The sequence below is a fragment of the Syngnathus floridae genome, chromosome 6 (assembly GCF_059516105.1).
Source record: "Syngnathus floridae isolate MCC-2025c chromosome 6, RoL_Sflo_1.0, whole genome shotgun sequence".
NCBI lineage: Eukaryota > Metazoa > Chordata > Actinopteri > Syngnathiformes > Syngnathidae > Syngnathus > Syngnathus floridae.
Genome location: NC_142418.1, coordinates 17,670,948 through 17,690,967, shown reverse-complemented (window position 1 = coordinate 17,690,967; position 20,020 = coordinate 17,670,948). Strand labels below are relative to the sequence as shown.

The window sequence follows — 20,020 nt, the reverse complement described above, 5'->3', positions numbered from 1 at the left end:
GCCTCAGAAGCTCTGTAGCTCCTCATTTAAATGGGAAAGTTTCTTTTGGCTGCTAGCAAGCAATGGTGGATCTCCTGTTGACATGGGATTTTTTTTTTTTCCCCCCACCCCGATGTAAAAACACTTGTTTTCCCGCCTCTCAGTGAGAGGTGATTAATGACCAATTTTGTGATGATATCAAATCCATTCCACCCTAATTGTTGCACAGAGGGAGAGTTAAGCTAGCACGTGACATTTTACACTCACTCCGTTTTACCGTAAACTCGCACTCAGCAGCGACTTCATCAAATTTAATTGCCGCGGCCGTACAAAATAAATAGAAAGTTTAAAAGTACAAGAAAAAAAAAGGTAGAAAATGAAACGTACGTTCCGGCATGTCGTTATATGGTAAACGTTAGCGGCTGTACCGGCACGCTCTGTATCACTTCCCTCCATATGAAAAATAGTTTGCTATTTTGGAACCCCCTGGCAGCCATAGTGGATCACCACGGACCCAGAGCTCATTTATCTTTTGTCAGAGATGAAGCCAAACTAACGCCATCTCCTGAAGCAGCTAAAGAATGAGGAGGGACATAGGGAGGGTAAAAATAAACTCGCAGCCCAGGTAGCTACACAAAGAAGTCAGTCCACAAGTAATGGAGCTGCTTTGGGAAGTGAAACTCTATTCGGAAGTGTCTGATTGTTTGCGTTTTACTTTCCGCCAGGTGACTTTCCTGAGGTTGCGGATTTGGCTGTGAGCTAGCTCGATCCGGTTTGAATGTAGTTTGTGCTACAAAACAAATAACTCATTTTCAAATCAGACGAGTAAAAACTGGTCAAATATTTAAAAATATATATATTATTAAAAGTGAAGACAATTTGCAATTCTAGTAATGACACACGAATTTGATACACAATTTTTCTTCACGGGCCACATAAAATTATGTGGCGGGCCGTATCTTGAGTTGGACACCTGTGTCTTAAACGCTCCCAAGTTTTTATTTTTTCTTCTTAAATATTTTAGTTACTTTTGGCTGAAGTCCCAACTGGGCAGTATGACATCATATCTGTGACATACAGCGTTGCCATGGTTACCTTGAAATAATTTAACCTAACTTGACATGAAAATGAAGATTAGCGGACAGAAAAGAATTCAATTCACTCTTTATTTTGGACATGTGTCGAACATACTTCTGGTAACATTAGAAAAAGCTAGTTGAAGTTTGTGGGACACACAGGGAGTTTATTTAACTGCTAATTTAATACTTGGTCGCATTTATTGGGCACGCAGACAGAATTTTTATATCTTCCTCATTTGTGCCCATTTCCTCACTTGGCAGTAAATCATCAATCTCCCTCAGACCGGGTTAGAGAAAACACACCTGTGCAACACTGACAGAAAAAAAAAAAAAAAAAACCTGTTTACACGCTCAGAGTAACCTGGCTATCGGCCACGCTCGGCTCCAAATCGTACTTGCCTATTTCTGTTTTTCCGCAAACCTTTGATAGCCTGTGAACGTACAGCCCTGTTACCATGAATAAGCCAGTTAAAATAATATTCCTTTACACCTGCGCTGCCCCAGATAGAACAGTCTGCCAAAAAAAAAAAAGACACAGCCGCCAGCATCAGCTTCCCTCTTTGACTCAGCTCGACTAGATTTATTCTATTACAGTGGAAAGAAATTATAATCCTTTTGGTAATGGCAAAAAAAAATCCTCCCTGCATGCACGGCGCATCCGTGTTCCCTTAAGTGATCGCACTTTAGAGGTGAACCACTTTTACTGACATTTACAGTTTGGCTAGAAATGAGTGAAAGAGAAACCGTTCTGAGAATTCAAAATGAGATTAATAACTAGCGCTGAACGAACTGAATTCAAAAGAAAAAGTAACGAAAACGGTATGATTAGTAGTCTTGTATCTTTTTGCTTCTTGACATGCTTTGGCAGCCATTTTGTGTCCAAACTAAATTAGCCATTTATTGCATGTGCCGGTTTTGACAGTGCTCAGGTATATCTCCCGGCATGGTGCAAGCTGATAGTGAAGCGGACCGGTGTGAAACACTGCATGACTATCCCAATATGTCCGTCTCTCGTCTTTGAAATTTAAATGCAACCGGAGCAGCGCCACCATCCACCATGACTAAACATGGCCCGTGGTGTGATTGCCTCTCTATGCCTGATGTGGTTGGATGATGGCACATCCCTTTGTCTGCTGATATAGACCCAGATGAGCTGTCAGCCTCCAAATAGCTTTAAATAAGAAAGACAAGATTGGCATAAGGGAACGTAATGGATGCGGCGGATGCCGCGACACCTTCTCTCGAGAGGGAAGATGGCTTGTTTGTGCCTTCCAGAGAGAGGGCGAGAAATAAATTTTACAAACTTAACTTGTAATCACAAAGTATACATCAATAATACATTGCAAAAAATGAACAGGGTGGGAGAGGATTCATTAGTGTCTTTGAAAAATGTTTTAAATGCAATGGTGTGCTGCCATCTAGTGACCAAAGGTGCAATTACATCAACATTGAGTTATAAAATACCACAAATCCGGAATCTGTGATCCAATCCACCATTGTTGTTTGACACGATCCTTCAAATTCCAACTTTTGTACATTTTAGTGTACATATTTACATGCATTTACATTTATTTCTTAAAAATGCTCCAAACATTTAACTGAAGATCTGATAAATAATTTGATGGTACTGAACTTTGAGCAAAATTGGACTCCTATATTTCTGAAAGTGCATGAACATAGCAAGCGCCTCTCTCCAGCGTCTTGCTAATTATAAAAGTGCTGAAACAGACTGTCTGCATTGTTTAACGTTCCATTGTCAAGGAAACGCATTATCCTTTTCTCACCGTAAAAATATTCCATCACATCTGCACTGAGCACTCCACTTTGATCTCAACACGTCTTTTTAATCAAGTTCCCAAAAAGACGTTGTGATTGTTACAGATCCTGCAAAGACAGCACTGGGAGACATATGCTAAGTTTATCTTCAGCAAATAGATCAGTACCTTCACATTTCTGCCCTATAATGGTCTTCGTTGCTCTCGCACAGGGGCCCATTTGGCATTATTTGCTGCCGGGCATGACTTGTTAATAGAATGGGAATTCCAATTTGACTCTGGCGCTTAGCAGCCTTAATTTGAAGACATGCTAGTCTCCAACCTTGGTAGACGAGAGGCGGTAATTTGAGCAGACCCCCATCGCCACGTTCCCTCAGGAATGCTGCATCAAGTATATTTCATGCTTCATCCTGTGTAGAATCGAACCCGGCAAGGACTGTACTTCTTTGTTATTGTCTTGTTATATTCCCTTTTATTTTATTTTATTGATGGTTGGCTTGTTGCCGTTCATGATCAGCTTGAGACTGCTGCAGAAATCGCAAACTTTCACTTAATTGTCATTAATTCAAATCGATTTAGAACTAAGCAAGAATATCAATAATAAAACAGAAGCTGGGAGGCAACAGACTCCAAGAGGCTGCTAATTGACTATATAATTATCCGAACATGAAGGGAGGCAAAATGGTTCATCAGAGCACTAACAAGCATGTGACCAGTAGCCTTGAGAACCTCTTTAAGGAATCATTCACCCTGGAAATGAGAACTCCCCCACATGGTGCAAGTGCGGTACCCAAGAGAGAATTCTATACATCATTAAAAAAAAAAAAAAAAATCTGAAAAAGCGGTGAGTTGCTACAACTGCTGTATTTCGTCGCCGCTTATCACGACAATGTGATTTCAGCTCGTCAACATACATGTAAATAACCCGACGTGATTGGCCGATCACACAAACGGCGAGATGAAGAGAAAGATGGCTGCCCGGTCTGCTGGCACTCAGACCCAGCTGGGTTATTGGGAGGCAGTGGCTGCCTAATGAGCCTCTTTTACCCCAGAGAGCTAGCTCACTCCCCGAGCCTGTCATAGACGGATGAAGGATGGCGAACGCTCCATCACAATGTGTTGCACAATGCAGGGGACTTGATCAAAATGCATTTTTTTTTTTTTCTCAAGGATTTGATCGAAATGCCTTTTTTTTTTCGGGGCAGTTTGCCACCACATTTTTTTTTGCTCAGTGAGAAAAGCTCCCCAGATAGTTGTAAATCCCGATCAGAAGATCCGTGGTAAAGTGTAATGTTAACTGTCTTTCTCCCCGGTGCCTAATGGTCAAGGCCCGTCCGTCCGTCCGTCCGTCTCTACCGGGTAAATGTTTACCCTACAATTAAAAAAAGAGGTTGACCGCAAACGGTGCGAATGCTCGGCCAACGCCGCTGGGGAGGATAATGAGTAGCTATCTGCATGTCTGCCTCCACGCTCGGAGAAGCTTATTAGAGACTCTGTGATGGGCTGAAGGGGGAATGTAATCGGTCTTGTGCCTCACTGGTCTTACGATTGTAAAAAAAAAAAAAAATTGTTGGTTTGCTTCTTTGCAAATTTTGAGAAGACATGGGGAAGTATTCATTTTTATTTATTCATTTTTACTGCATTTTATATGAAGTCATCAGATACTTCATATTTTCATTTTTTTTACGACTTTACTAAATTGCCGTTCGAATTAAATCCTAAATTGATACCGTATAATTTGACAAAGGCTCGCTTTTAGTGCAAAAATTGCCAACTTATGTCATGACCCCGTTTTGAGACCTGACAGGGTGCCTTGATTTAATTTTTCTTAATAAATACGCTTTCAGTTAAAAAAATTAAAAAAAAGCAGTTTGTTTCTGCCATTTTTAGGGTCTGGCTGTTCAAAAATGTGAGTGCGAATCAGCAATGAAAATATTGGAACAATCTATTCAAACACCTCGTGGATGAGACTGGAGGCCAATGAAGAGATGGTGGCGAATGGCAGGCGCCTCTTTTTGGCCTCTTTTATTTTTTTTTTGTCATAAGCTGCCAAACTGGCTTTGATTTGCTGAGGGACTTATTGATAATTAATCACATCATCTGTTTCCCCCTCTTTTGCACAAGCCAAAAGTGACGAATTGAGGCCTGGGTGGATCTTATAAGAAGACAGCCAGAAAAAAATGAAATTCCAAGGCATCTCATCATTTGCTTCCGTTAAAGCCACGAGCGTGGACGCAGGTTTCATCCGCATTTGAATCACTTCTGGGCTCCAACGTTTGCCTGCTTCACACAAACACACTTCCCGCATAGCTACAGAGTAACGCGGACCACTAGCACATGCTCGTATATGGAACATATTTTTAGCTCAATAATTCATAATCTTGGAGGGATGTTGAATAATTGAAGTGAACTTGAAGGCCTTTCAGCTCAGCTCAGCGGAGCTTTGCATGTAGCTGATGGATCCGTGGGATTCCATGCACATTACAAGGGGGAGAGGGGAAATATAGTGCTAAGCTGTGTTTTCTGTTTTCACCGCACATTCATTGATCAATTATTCAACGGAGCCCCCCCTCGCAGTGTGACCCCTGATTCTCGGCAAAGACCCGGGTCCTCTCAGCTAAAGTCGGGGTCCGGGACATCTTCATCAGCTGCAAATATGATAGTTGGTGTCAGTTTGTGGAAACAAATGGAGGCTCTTTAGGTTCTTCTCCCTAATCTGTGGGGAGACGGGGAAAGAAGGAAGGTTTGCTTTTATACAGCTGGGGGGTCCCTGTTGCCTGAGTGTGGCTTTATCACGCTGGGCCTTCTTCTCATGAGTGCTGCTTAATCAAAGGCAAATCCAGCCTTGGAGCCAACATGGCTGCCAGCTTCTAATTAACACAAAAGAAAAGGCACAAAGTCCTTAAACAGCCTCAATCACTGCATCTTAATAGCCTCGTGTTCCCTAGATATGGTTGTTTTTATTTTTTTTATTTTAGGCTGACTACATTTGTGAGAACCTCCCTGCATACGATTGAGGTTATAACCTTCAACCATGTCCACCTGATCACACCTGAACTACACGGCGCTAAACCAAGCAAAAGTGGAAACATGTTTCTAGATGATGCTCCAAACTACATTTGCTGAGGTTTTTCGTGCAACTGTGCAAATCTTTTTTTTTTTTTTCCCTCCCCATTCCCCAACCTTATTTCATGCCCTGTTGAAAGTTGAGCGGCGGCTCAGAGCATCCTCACTTCTTAAGTTTCGAGAAGTACAGAAAAAAAGAACTTGTTTATGTAGAATCGCTCTTACGGGATTGCGTCTCCATTGTTAAAATAAAACCTGTACCCATCGAGATCCACGCTGCATCGGAATAGCCCGACGTTTAGAGGTCAAGCTGAGCTTTGTCTGCTATGATTTATGATCCGCCCGCTCACCTACAGCTGTAAGGGAGAATACATGTCATATAACACGGCGTTTGTTCGAAAAACACACTTTGATACCCCTTTGATAGATGGATTTGAAGTTACCCCGGCTTTCTGACATCAACCAAGCGTACTTTCGACAGAGGCGTTTAATCTTCATCCTGACTGCTCGACTCCTCACGTCCCCTGAGCTCCTTGTTTTCCTCTATTGATTAAAATCTGCCCTCTCCACCTTCCCGGTGTAAGAACTCCTTCAAAGAAGGCTCAGTGGGATTATATCACTAAGAGAAACTTAGCCTCGTCTTTGTTCCGCCCGTTACGCTACCTCGTTTCTGCGTAGCCATGTTGCCGAGGAGGAAAAACACGATAATGAAGAGGCGCCGCCATTCATCACCACGCTACAAGCCGTTGCGTATTTGAGCGGGAAAACGAGACATACCCGAGTGACCTTCCCGCAGTCCGCTTTGACCTCGTCGGGCTCGCCGTAAATGAAGTGGGGATTGAAACAAGGGATTAGTTTGGAAATGAGCCCCCCCCACCCCCCCGTCCTATCTTTAAACACGGACCGTCTGAAGAGCGGCTAGCTTACCTCTTATCTACGCTTCATTGTTGCTGGGAAATAATTTGAACGGGCGCATTGGTAGGCCCGGTGTTGGTGGGGATGTTCTACAAAGGTATGACGGCAACAAGCACTTAATTTGCGATTAGGGCTTTATTCAAAGGTATGTTTATTCTCCCGGGAATTCATTAGATCCAGAAGCCGCTTCATTTCTTCCTGCGACGTATTCCCCCAGTGAGGTGATTTAACGCTAGTCTCTGGGTGATAAAAGCTGAGGAGCATGACCACAAATACAGTGAATACATTAGCTTCGTTTGCTCGCAAACACAAGGAAGGTTATTCTATCATGCAAATGAGGCGGCGCAGCGATACATTTCTCCCGTGTCTCATTCCGCAGACGTCAAATTATTTTTCGCTTCGGTGCCAAGTGACTTACCTGTAGTCATTTAATGCCGCCATTGGTAAAAAAAAAATATATCATGTGTAATGTTGATGTTGTGCAAGTGGGAACTTTTCCATGAGGATTTAGACTGAGAGTAAATTTAAGCTAATTCATCAACATGTGTCTCAGTGGCAGGCAAAAAAAAAGCCAGAAAATGTTTCTTATTGCATATTTTTTTGCAGTAAAGGTTTGAGCGACCTCTTATTTATGCAACGTGTCCCCTTTTCTTAGTTGGACATTCTCCGAACAATTTCAAGTGAATTAACTTAGCATCTGCGCGGTATGAGATGCTAGCTGTATGACGCGTATGTTGTGAAGCCAACGTTACCAGACGGCTTTGAGCTGAGCCACAGTGTGCCATCTGTAGAAGCCAAGGAGACAACTGTTGCTCGTTAAATTAGCCGCTTCCATCGTCTTTATGCATCAGAGTAAGAGCAGGGAACTTGAAGGCCTCCCCCGATCAAGCACTTCCCTTTGCTAATATAGACACAAACTCAAGTAGGTCAAACACCAGGTATAAATCTTTCTTGGCACGCTGCTGTGACGTTTGCCAGGTATGCACGGCAGGATGGTGTGACGGATTGAGAGTGGAGGTGTGGCTCAAGCATGAAGAGGGCACGTTTTGCGGGTCGGGACCAGCTTGCCACTGGTGGAAGGCTTTGCCTCCTACATGGAGACCAGTTGGCTGTGGTGGCGTATTTCTTAAAAGGGAACTTTATCAAAATCAAGCTGATAGCACAATGGTTGGAATTAAGAGTGACCAGAATGATCTCACTTTATGAAATGTTTCTCCTCATCGAGGTTTCTGCCATCATTGTGTAGTAATAAAATGGTTGTGGAGACATGTCAAGGAAGCTACAAACTGACTCATAACGCCGACAACGCAAAGGCTAACTTTAAAATAATAGTTTGCTAAATAATTTATTGATGCCGAGCCAATAGCTGAAGTCATTTTCACTCTTTAATTAAGAGTGCTAATAGGTCATTGCGCCGTTGTTGTATGATATGGCACAAGTCAACGACATTAGCTAGCTAGCTAGCTGTGAGTACCCGCCTAGCATCTTACGGCAGTTGTTTATCTCAATTTTACAGCCAAATCAGTGAAAATCTTACTCTCATTTATTCTCAAGCAGGTAAAACACAAAACAAGCAAGAACAATCCAGTTCATTTTCTAATCTTGCTGTAAAATGGAGCAGAAAGGGGAAAAGTCCAGAAGAGGAAACCCTGGAGAGGTTGAGGAGAGCCAGCAGAGGTTGCCATGCTTAGTCGCTATAAAATATTGAGGCCTGAATTGAGTTGGTAGGCCTGCAGCTGCGGGTAGCGGTGATAAATCCACCTGTGAGAGAACTTGTATCAGACGGGCACAGGCCACTAGCAGATAAATGGACCGGCTCGTGCCCTGACTGGGAGATGCACCCCTGTGGGCTCCCCCGCCACGGAGAGTTATATTTCCAGCGCCTTCCCTCGCAGGTCAGAGCGGCGCTTCTGGATACGAGCACGCTAAATGAAACACTAATGCGCCGAGTTTCCCATCAAAAATTTCCATAATTCATTTCCACGCATTTCCTTGAGAGCACACTGTGGGATTTGAGGGAGGGGCCGGGAATCCAAATGTAGCGGCTGCATGAAAAGAAGCCTTGGATCAACAGCTCTGTAGCTAAGGCCTCGCGTTGAAAGGCGGCCGCCCGACCTTACGGGTGTATTTTATCTCTCGACAAGGACCTTTTTTTTTTTTTTAAACATAGCACCCAGAGACTGGATGTGTTTTTAAAGGTGAAAATTCCGATTGCATTCTCATTGGGAAAGAACTCCGCCCCTTTATTGTATGCATTATTATTTTACTTCATCTATTTGTTCTCTGCAAAATATCCTCTCTGGAAAAGAATTTTGCTCTTGGATTGTATACTTTTGATGCAGTTACCTCCAACCAAAGAGTGTTTGTGTCTTCTGGTGTGTTCCACCTAAAACCTTCTCAAAAGGTTTCGAAATGATCTAATGAAAAATTCAAGCCGGTTGGGTGTTTTTTAAATGGCGCTTTGATGCTTTTTTTGTTCATGGCCTACTTTACCATACGTTGAGAAGAGCAATTTAATTTCACATAAGCATTCAAATGATTTTCTACTTTGCAATTAGAAAGGGGAACGGAAAAATATAAAACAAGATGGGAGCGAAACCTTGAGAAAGAATAATGGGGCAGTAATGAGGCCTTGCAAGCTTTTGTGGGCTGGAGAACAAATGGTTTGGACCGAGCACACTTAGAACACAGAAATAGTGTGAACACCAGGTGCTGTACAACAACATCCCCTGCGGTGTGATAAATTGGTTGGCTAAAGAGAGGTTTCATCCACGCCGCCATTGCTCGACCCGAGAAAAAGCCGAGGAAAGATAATGTTCTTCCTACGTCTGATGCATCACGGTGAAACATGAACGTTCTGTCAAGGAATAAAGATCATCCGAATCCGCTGTATGACAAAGTATCGACATAATTACATTCGCCGAGTTGTATTTATAGGTATGTTGGTAATCAGCATAATGGGAAAGATACATTGTTGCGTAAAGTTTTTAAAAAGTATCATGATGATGATTAGGAGTATTTTTGTGAGGGACTTTTGACTTTGATGTTATTTATTGAGAAATCACTTGATGAAATGGTTCTTGAAATTTGTCATATATTTGACATTATCTAATAATCTATTAATTGATCTAATAATCTAATAATTGACGTTATATAATATCCCACTTTAAAGATGGCAGATTTGTTTTGAAGATCAGACCGTATTTATTATGGAGGACCAAAATTGCCAAAGTTAAATAAAGTGAAAGACAAATATCAAAAAATATCATTACAAAAATAAATGAAAATACATATATTAATATTGTCTTTATATATTTATATTTGTATTTATTTATCGCATTTATTTCTACTTTTATTTTGTAATATATTTTGTTTTATTCCCATATATATTTTTAATTATATTTTTACATTCATTTTTATGTTCCCTTTTTTTTTTCACACAGAACCCAGAGCAGGGTCACCGTCAAGATTTATACCATCCACAAAAGAACGAAGGGAAGAAAAATGGCTGCCTGCATAGCGTCTCACTGAAGCGAGTGAAACAGCTGTTCATGGAGTGAGGAAGTGGTCAGGTAAGACAAGCCTGGAAATAATAATCACAAGCCCATCTGCTGACCTGGGACCGCGTGGCCCCGAGGCTCCCGGCACAGGCCCTCCCTCCGTATGGAGCTCAGCGCGGCCCTCGCCTCGGGAAAGCTGGCCACGTATATGCCAAATGCTCCCAAGCTTGCACAGTACCACACTAAAACAATATAATCAAGTATATTCTAGGGAAAAAAACAATACTCCTGAAGTGCAGTACACATAAAAGAACTCGATAGTTCGGAGAAGTTTTCAAGCCAATAGGAGAAGGCGTCTTGTTCCACCTGCCAAGCCGCTTAATTCCGATCATCAATTCAGTGACAAATAGCGGCGTATGATGGCGTTTTAATGTAACATTGGATCAAAGCTCATTCATCATATTATAGCGCATATCCGTGATTTCCTGCTCGTGCATCCTTGATGGTTATTGCGGGAACAAATCAATATTGTGAGGTAATTGAGTGATGAGGCGGGCGAGCCGTGTGAAGAAGCCTAATCATAATTAAAGAGCGAGCAGGCGGGCGGCTGAACGTGGAGGCCCGGCCGAGTCGCTCGACGATAAACGGCGTCAATGGGTGGAAGTTTAGTGTTTTTTTACAACCAGATTCTTCTTACTGTCAGAAATATGCTGATAAAACAGATGTTCCACCCGGAAACTTTTAACAAACGCACATAAACAAACAGCCACTTAATCACGATTTTTTTTTTTTTTTTTTTCCTCACAGAAACACACAGACATTTTTTTGCTCGGCGACATGCCATCAAAGCATGTGCCACAAAAGCAACTTTAATGTACTCGGAAAAAATAAGTGGCAATAAGATTTGCATCACAAGCCCACGTTATCTGCTGACACGGCGGAATGATTTGTTTTATGCACACTCGGCCTTGAAGTTATGCGAGCACTTTGTCAGTGATGATGAGGTAAACGGTGGAGACTGAGAAAACAACAAGTTTGCTGAGGTCCCCACTTTGACGCCCGCAGGCAAACTGCTTAGCAGAAAAAAAAGAGGCAATTTTAATTGTAGAAAAATTCCCTTGAAAAGAGCAAAAGTCAGCACAGACAATGTCTAGCAATGCAGTGTTTATTTTGTAAACCCGAGCGCGCAGTCAAAGGATGGGGGTATTAGTTTTGCATCAGCCAACACAATGCGCCAAAGTTCTTTGACGGAAAAAGCGCAGGATGTTCGAAAGGATGTTTAAATATGATCAACGCTGCAAAATGCATACAAGATAAATAAGAATATTTTTCAGGATGCAACAATGTCTCCTGAAATATAAAAGTGTTGCTTTTAAGAAGACAAAATGCATCCCTAGCAAAAAACTACACAGTAAATACACCCCAAAAAAATACAATTATGTTTTCCATTGTTGTGTGATTCCTTGTGTATTACACCAAATTGGATTTCGAGTTGTATTATTGTAATTTATTCTAATCCTCACGGTCTTATCAAGGAGTGATTCGCGTGCTCACAAATGTTGTCAGACAATGACTTGTCATTTCTGCCTGTCACTGCTTAATTTTAAAGACACACAAATTTTGTTGCCTCCCAGTTTACATGGAAACAAATAATCAACATTCAACAGGGCCCAGTTGATTGAACGAGGTCACCTAAGAACGCAAAAAAAGTGAAGACACTGTTTGCTCAAAGAAAAATGCAAACCCTCGCCACCTCAATTCTCAATTCTTTGCAAGTATGATTGAGTGTGAGCAGTAGAATGTGACTTTTGGCCGGCATTATGGCCCCTTACAGAGGTGTACGAACTTTTGTGGTTTTAAATTATAATTCAACCACATATTGTTTAAGTGAAAAAAGAACCAATACTGAAGATCACGTGTCAAACTCAAGGCCCGGGGGCCAGATACGGCCCGCCGCATCATTTTATGTGGCCCGCGAAGAAAAATTGTCCATCAAATTCGTGTGTCATTACTAAAATTGCAAATTGTCTTCACTTTTAATAATATCTCTTTTTTAAATTTCGATAGATGGATGGATGGATGGATGGATGGATGGATGGATGGATGGATGGATGGATGGATGGATGGATGGATGGATAGATGGATAGATGGATAGATAGATAGATAGATAGATAGATAGATAGATAGATAGATAGATAGATAGATAGATAGATAGATAGATAGATAGATAGATAGATAGATAGATAGATAGATAGATAGATAGATAGATAGATAGATAGATATAGAGATAGATGGACAGACGGAAAGACAGATGGAGTGAAGCCTCCACTGACATGGAGTAGATGACAAGTCGGAGAGATAGGGCTGGTCATTTCCCAGGTGGAGGAAGGCGCCCGCACGGTGAGGGATGGGGCTGCGCTGGGCTGTCAAAAGACATTACGAGACGCGGCGCACGGCTGCGTGCACAAACCCAAAGTACACACATCCATGAAGATGATCACATTTGATACACAGATGACATTCTATCCCTGCTGTGACAACACAGGCTCATTTTTCCGCTGTGACATCCGTTGCCATGTGGGTGTTATTCAAGTCAAATCTATCATTCTAATGGAGAAGAAGTCACACCTGAGGATTATTCGAGGGATAAATATATCACCGTCTCGTTGGGCTTCGATCGGATGTCTCTGGGCCGATTCTTTCAAGAAGAATGCTTTAAGACGCCTCAAAACTATAGCTGTGCTATAAAAACATTCCGTAAATAAGAACAGTGAGCTTTAACGGCATCCACGCACATATGCTGAACCTCTTTAACATAACCACAGAGGGATAATGAAGAGGCTAATTACGTTATCCTTAACGAGTGCAAAGAAGCAAAAGAGCCATCAATAAAACAACCCCCTGGACTGCTTTCGTTTAGCGCTGTAAGTACCGCGCGTACTCAGAAAAGAAGTACAGGCGATGTTTTTTTAACGGCCGACGGGGTTGTTCATCTCAAATGTATACATATTGTATCCTCGGCCTGGGACGTTTGTGTTCCTGGAAAAGTCCAGCGATTAGCCTTTAGCGTTCTTGTTTGCCGAGAAAATGTGATTCTTTTGTTGGTTGTGAATACCAAGAAAGAAATCCCAGTAACAATTCTGTCATTAGCTTTAGCGAGCCACCACGTGCTAACATGACAAAGCCCAAGAGCACTGCGGTAGCATATTCCGCCGCATTGCTTAAACCGCGGCCTCTGAAAGCAGCGCTAATTGCATCAGGGATTTGCTTACCAATCCCACAGTGCACTGCAGCTGAGCGAGAAGCAAAGGGGGGTTGAATTAGAGGCTGGCGGGGTGAAGCTTGTGCTTGCTGAAGCCTTGACAGTGCTTTGTACTGAATGATTGTTCTCCAGACAGCTGACGGAGGTAGCGGTGCACGCCGAGTTGTTTGAAAGCCCGAAAGGATACGGCAGCTGCATCATCAAAGTCCGGCATGTCTTCCATGTGTCAGCGAGAGATTAAGCTCTTCCAGAGAGGGCAACGCCTCTGATCACCCCATTCAATCGATGGGAATTTAAATAAAGGAATAAAAGATCAGGCATTGTGTATCTGCAACCGCTGCTTCCGATCGAAGGTACGCAGGAGAAGGAACGGTGACAGATGCCATCAATCACAAGTTCCCCTCACTAGTTAGCTGAAGTTGATATTAGCCCTAAATAGGACGACGCTGTTTGTTGCCGCGCGCTCGCTGACTTTAATTAATTCTCAAGTCATTTTATTTTTAGGTGCAGGTTTTTTTTTTTATTTGTTGCCGCTCCTGTATGTGCATGAGCAGGGAGAAAAAAAATGTAAATCGTATCCTTCCTTTGCTCCGAGTGAGGGGCTCGTATACGGCAAATTAAGCAAACGTCGAGCACACGCGCAAACAATATGAAAGTCACCGCGCAAACAAACTTTGGTACGGTTGGTCCGCCTCGGCCTAATTTTCCTGGCTGAGTTCTCTATCATCGCCCGGCGTCTCAGATAATAGCTTCTTTTTCCTCCACTTTTGCAGAGAGGATGAGACTATTCCCCCGGAACACAGTTCAAGGGCAGGTCTGCAGAAGTTCCGAAAGCGGCCGAGCTGGTTTTACACCTGACGGGCCAAATTTGGCCTGCAGTGTCATTATATTTGGCCCGTGAAGAAAAATTGTGCTTTGTCTCAATACTACTTCTTTACTTTTAAAAAATAAAGATGTTGTTAATTTTTTTATTACCATTCACCTTTTTAAAAATTGAAAATTTAAGAAATAGATATAGAAAAAATAGAGATGTTGCTAGATTTTTATTACCATTCATGTTTTCAATTTTTTTTTTTTTTTTTTACTAGTCTGATTTGAAAACTAGTTATCAGTTTGTTGAAAAATTGTGCCATCGACTTTATGTCAATACTACAATTGCAAATTGTCTTCACTTTTAAAAAATAAAGATGTTGCTAGTTTTTTATTACCATTCACCTTTTTAAAAATTTAAGAAATAGATATAGAAAAAATAGAGATGTTGTTAGATTTTTTATTACCATTCATCTTTTTAATTTTTTTTTTTTTTACGAGTCTCTGATTTGAAACTAGTTATCAGTTTGTTGTGTCGCCTCTACTGTATATAATATGAGACATTCAGAAATGTTCCGATAAACTTTCCCAAGTTGAATCATGTATAGAAACTCATCAAATGTCCCCATTGTGCTGTTTTTTTTCCTTTCTTTTGTCTTCTTTCTCTTCAGCCATCGTGTCCCACAGTGTGCCATAATTACTAAAATCCTTCGCCTGGCTTTCAACTCCTATTATTAGTCTGGCGGTTCGAGTTCTTTGCTCTGGTCAGATGGTCTGGGCTGGAGGGCAAGAAGTCACAGTGCATGAGCACGAAAGGTAGCCAAACGTTGAGCGCCGGGTGCCATCGCAGCGATAGCATTTGGCGAGCTTTGGCTATTGTGGTTGCTCCGGCGCTTTCATTGCTGGGGTTTTAAAAACGTGCATGTTAATTAGCTCAGGCATCAACTGTTGTTGGTGAATGAGCCGCTTGGCATCCTCCAATGAGTCACATGAAGACACAATGGAAACGAGATGAATATGCGAGTGACAGTAAGAGCAAAAATATGCTCGGTCGCAGCATCATTAAGATGACTTCTTCATCATTATGCAAAAAATGTCCGTTTAATTCTTCAACTATTTTTTTTAAGCGAGTCTCTTTAATGTTTTTCTTTCTTTTGTTCTCCAAAAGAAATGACTTTGATTTCTGGATTAAATTTTTATTTCATACTTAAAGGGTGCGCTATTTTCCAAGTAGTTAGATAAGATGCTTTATTCACCCACAAAGGGGAATTTAAGCAAGTAAAATGACGGATCTAATCATTTTTTCTGAACTTGCACTTGATCTTTTTCCTTGTTTCGACCACCATTTTATCTAAGTTGTTTTTGTTTTCTGTTGCTTGTCTGGCTCAAAGTTAATACGCAGACGTCCAGGCCGGCATCTTCCCCTCTGACCCGGGAGTAGCACACCCTGAACTCGACTTCCACGGAGCAGCGAGGGTAGCTACACGTCTGAACCCTCGCCCAGGCCCCGGGGCCCAGCCGCAAACATGGGAGCTGACCTGTTTTGACCTCTCTTCCACTCCGGGCCCCTGGGACCCGCTCCAGTCAGCTCTGGGACCTCCCTGTTAGCACAGTCGGTGCATTGGATGGCAAGTGAAGCACACCAACACGCCCCCGCACGCGCGCACACACTCATCGACTGTACACATAAACAAAGAGACACACTCAGACGTTATGCGGGCATAGCATACTGTCTCATACAAACACAATCTGTCACACTCGGGCATGCAGAGCATCACTGTCTGCATGTCTCACTCTTAGTTTGGCTTTCTCATGAGCTGCTTTAAACTGGTGAATATCGCCATCTTGTGGCCGTTTGTTTGAATGAATTGCAAAAGGGGAAAGTTGAATCTTTGAGCAATGGTCAACTACGTTTACATATTCAATTCTGGTTATTCAATGATTTCTTTTATGTGTATAGAGTGTGTATATTTATATAATAGAAATACTGCATTGGTGAAAATCTGGCAGTGTGTGGGTTCGGGTGAGCGATAACTTATGGCTCTCCAAAAAATAATAGGCTAAATCATTTTCAGAAAACTTTAAAAAAATAACAAATAATAATAATAATTATTATTATGATAATTAGTAAATCTATTCATAGAGTCAATCAAAGCACTGTAATGATTTTTTTAAAAATCTGATAATTTAAAATACAGTTCTGGTTAAAGGTTGACAGACCTGACCAAGTAGCCTACTGGAAATCATAGTCATAGTTTTTCCCCTTTTCAGTAGAAGCTGCTAGAGCAATGCTCAAATTCAGTCATATTCAAGGGATCCTTTACATGATATATTTTCTCCACGACTCTAAACACCTTGAAGGGGCAAAATGGCAGCAGGGTGACTTTATCCTGACTATCACTTTCTTTTTGGTTGGTTAGACAGCAGCCCCTCTTGGATTAGCTTTTCGGATGAAGGCGCAGGTAACTCCCGCTGAGGAGCAGCAGCAGCAGCACTCCTCTCCATATTTTTTTATTTTATTTTAAATATGCAACATCTGTGCCAGGAGAGCCTTCCAAAAAGGCTGCTCCTTGGAGGATGTCGCTAGCTCAAACTTGGGGCGTTTACTCCAGCAAGATTCTGCACAGATGTTAGTGCTCACAAAGTCATTGTGTCCTTTGGCTCTTTACCCAGCGGGGTTTATTTTAAGGGAGCTCGGTGTGTTTTCCACTTTCAAAAATGACTGAGGTCACTTCAACTTTAATGCGACGTGACACGATGCCATTTAAACATTGAATTTGGATGGTGTGTGACGCCGTCAACAAAACCACCGCATGCATTCATAGGGGAGCACGAGCACAATGTTTGCGCTGGGCTTTCATAAAGAATGAGAATATTTTCCAAAGAGAGATGCGATGACCTTAAGGCGGCTTGTCAGTCGGATTATTCAAGTGATTTACAAACACGAGACGAGACGAGGCCGCGCCCGGGCCCGAAAAGAGATAAAAAGCAGCCAACGCATGGAAGAGGACACGCCGGAGCGGCCTAATGCATCGCTTACACAAAGATGTTCATATTTAATGCTCATCATTAAGGCAGGGCCGGAGCATGGAAGACGCTTCTGTTATTTTTCCCACACCCCTTGAGCCAAGTCCTTGTGACAGCCCTCCGCCGCATCCCGGCAAATTATCCGCATGAGCTGCGGCGAACAAAAACAGCCCAGTGCGGGGGAAGAGGGGCCGGGCCTCAGCTTCTCTCTTATGATGGAGAGACTTGTCACTTTGCATCAGCTCCGGACGCCCCGAGCACATCAGCTGCAAGTGAGGAGAACAAGACCACTCTGTGGGGAGAGGACAACACGGAGAGCGTGAAGGAGATAAGAACACTGTGGAGCTGAGTGGAGACAAAAGAATGTTGACCTTTGGCCTTTAACAAGCAATTTATTGCTCTCCTTTGCAATGAAAATAACAATTGGCAACAAATACAGGGATCTGAAAATGTAACTTGTATGTCAAATCATCTTTCCCCATTCAAATGAATAGAAATTCCTCTGATTTGCTCCAGGTCCAAAAAACATTAACAAAAAAATTCCCAACATCAAAAGAAATGGCAATAATTCCATTGAAACAAACTATATTTTATAAACATAAATGTAATTTTCATAGCGTCTTTTAGCGATTAAAAATTATGTTCGGAACAGTAGTCCACTTATTTCCGTGCTGGTGCAATACACAGGCGGGTCGCTAGATAGCGCTAAAGATTTCAGCTCATCAACCAAGGAATGACAGCTCCCGTCGAATTGAACTCAAGTTGAACTTTCCGACCAGTTGACGAGGTAGGTGAATAATTCATCCAAATCACACGCGTATATTCTCGTATAAGACATTTTGAATCTGGATCGTCAAGTGAAAACTTGTTTTATAACTTTAAAACTTGAGTGTTTTATAGACGAGCTACGGAGCTGTCATTTTAGGCTAGCTTACCTCCAGTGTGTACAAACGCACGATGGAGTTCTAATTAACAACCGATTAACACAAACTTGCCTGAGAACCGTCTATCAAAAAAAAAAAAGGTAAGAACTAATCAATCTAGTAAGTGGCAGTTTTATTCGACAATTGTGAGTATGGTGAATGTGCCAACTCGAATTTCCCGCAGGCAACATCATTTGTGTTGTTGGCTAGACTCTCATTTTTTTGTCTAACAAAAAGGTATAGAAAAGTAGAAGATCAATTTTTGTGTATACAAATGTATTCATTCGTTCTGGAATGCAGATGCTGAAAGAAGTCAAAGTCATCTTTTCAAGGATTTGATGTGCAACATTCAATGTCATTCATTCATTTGTTTTCTATGGTGCTTTATTCTCTAGAGCAACAATGGAGAAGCTGAAGATGACTTTCACTACTGGCACAAGATTAAAGGTCGGTATTTATTATTAATAACTCTTGTACTCTACTTTCTTTTTCAAATTCATGTGACGTGTAAATGTAGAGGTTCTTAAATGGAGTTGGGGCTCTCCCTGCTGGCCGTTGCCAAAATTTGCAGGAGCTACAATTTTATTAAAAAAAAGATCAAGTTGATATTTTTCGCCCGTACAGAAAAGTACAGATGCCTCGTGGCCTCCTTCTCAAAGATATTCTCAAGGAGACTTGAAAAAAAAATTGGGCCCCACTAAAATAAACCTGTCTCGCAAGATGCATTAAGCCTAAATTGGCCTATTTAAAGGAATAACCACAGACAGCCTTTGAATAATATTGACTCGCAAAGTATGCGGAGGTCAAGGACAATAGGCTAGATGGAGAGCAAGCTGGTGCGAGAGTGATGGAAAAAAAAATTGGGATTCATGCAAGTGCATATTAAAAGTCTCAGGCCAAATATCTATATTTTTTCAGGGTTCAGGAAAAAAATGTAGAGCTTATGTCGCGGAAAAGGCCAATATGAAATGATTCCTTTGAACTCAAGATGGAGACGGCAGATGAGGAGAATCGCGGTATGTGATTTCCATCCCATCTTTCTTATATTTAATACGGCTCAAACTATTTCAAGATTTTCCTACACATTTATTGAACATACATATTTGCTGCTTGTCTATGTGAATCATTGTTGTGTTGCCAAAAAGCCTTGCATACATCCATATTCATGTTTTTTTTTTTTTTTGCCGCAAGGCATTGGTGTCTCCTAAAAATAGCAGAGTGAGAGGAATGGTCTCACTGTGTGTGTATCTTAACATGTACGAGCGCCTGTCTCCATGATTTGTTGTGCACCCGCGCTTCGTGAGGAGAAGATACTTCATTTGTGCTTAAACACTTGTGAATAATTATTCCGGGTCAGACTAAAATAGCAGCGTTCATCTCTTAATTTAGCTCATCTATCTCAGATGAGTGTGTGTCATAACACAGAATAATACCTTGTGCGTTCGAGTCTAATAATTAGTGTTTAGAGTTTCAAGACAGATAAATGAACATTCAGACTGTTCATTTGTTTCCACGGGCAAAAAAAAAAGACTAGGTTGACCAGCAGAGGGCAGCAAAGAACGAGTTTCCGTTGCTTGTTACTGATTGTAGCGTTTACTGATAAATCTGTACAGGTAATTTTCAAGTATAATTTTAATATAGTATAAGAGAAAAATACATTAATAATAGTGGTGCAGTGGGCAAT

General features: G+C 41.7%; 1 protein-coding gene across 2 annotated transcripts in view; it reads left to right on the top strand.

Moving 5' to 3' along the window:
- Window positions 1–18,113: 18,113 nt before the first annotated feature.
- The window catches only part of tln2b (talin 2b), a 66,776-nt gene continuing 64,869 nt past the window's right edge, over window positions 18,114–20,020 (top strand). The window contains exons 1-3 of one of the 2 annotated variants that reach the window (XM_088378649.1): window positions 18,114–18,200; window positions 18,732–18,783; window positions 19,255–19,352. The gene's annotated coding sequence lies outside the window, so the exon portion shown is untranslated. The remainder of the gene's footprint in view (window positions 18,201–18,731; window positions 18,784–19,254; window positions 19,353–20,020) is intronic. The other variant, XM_088378650.1, reaches the window with a different exon arrangement.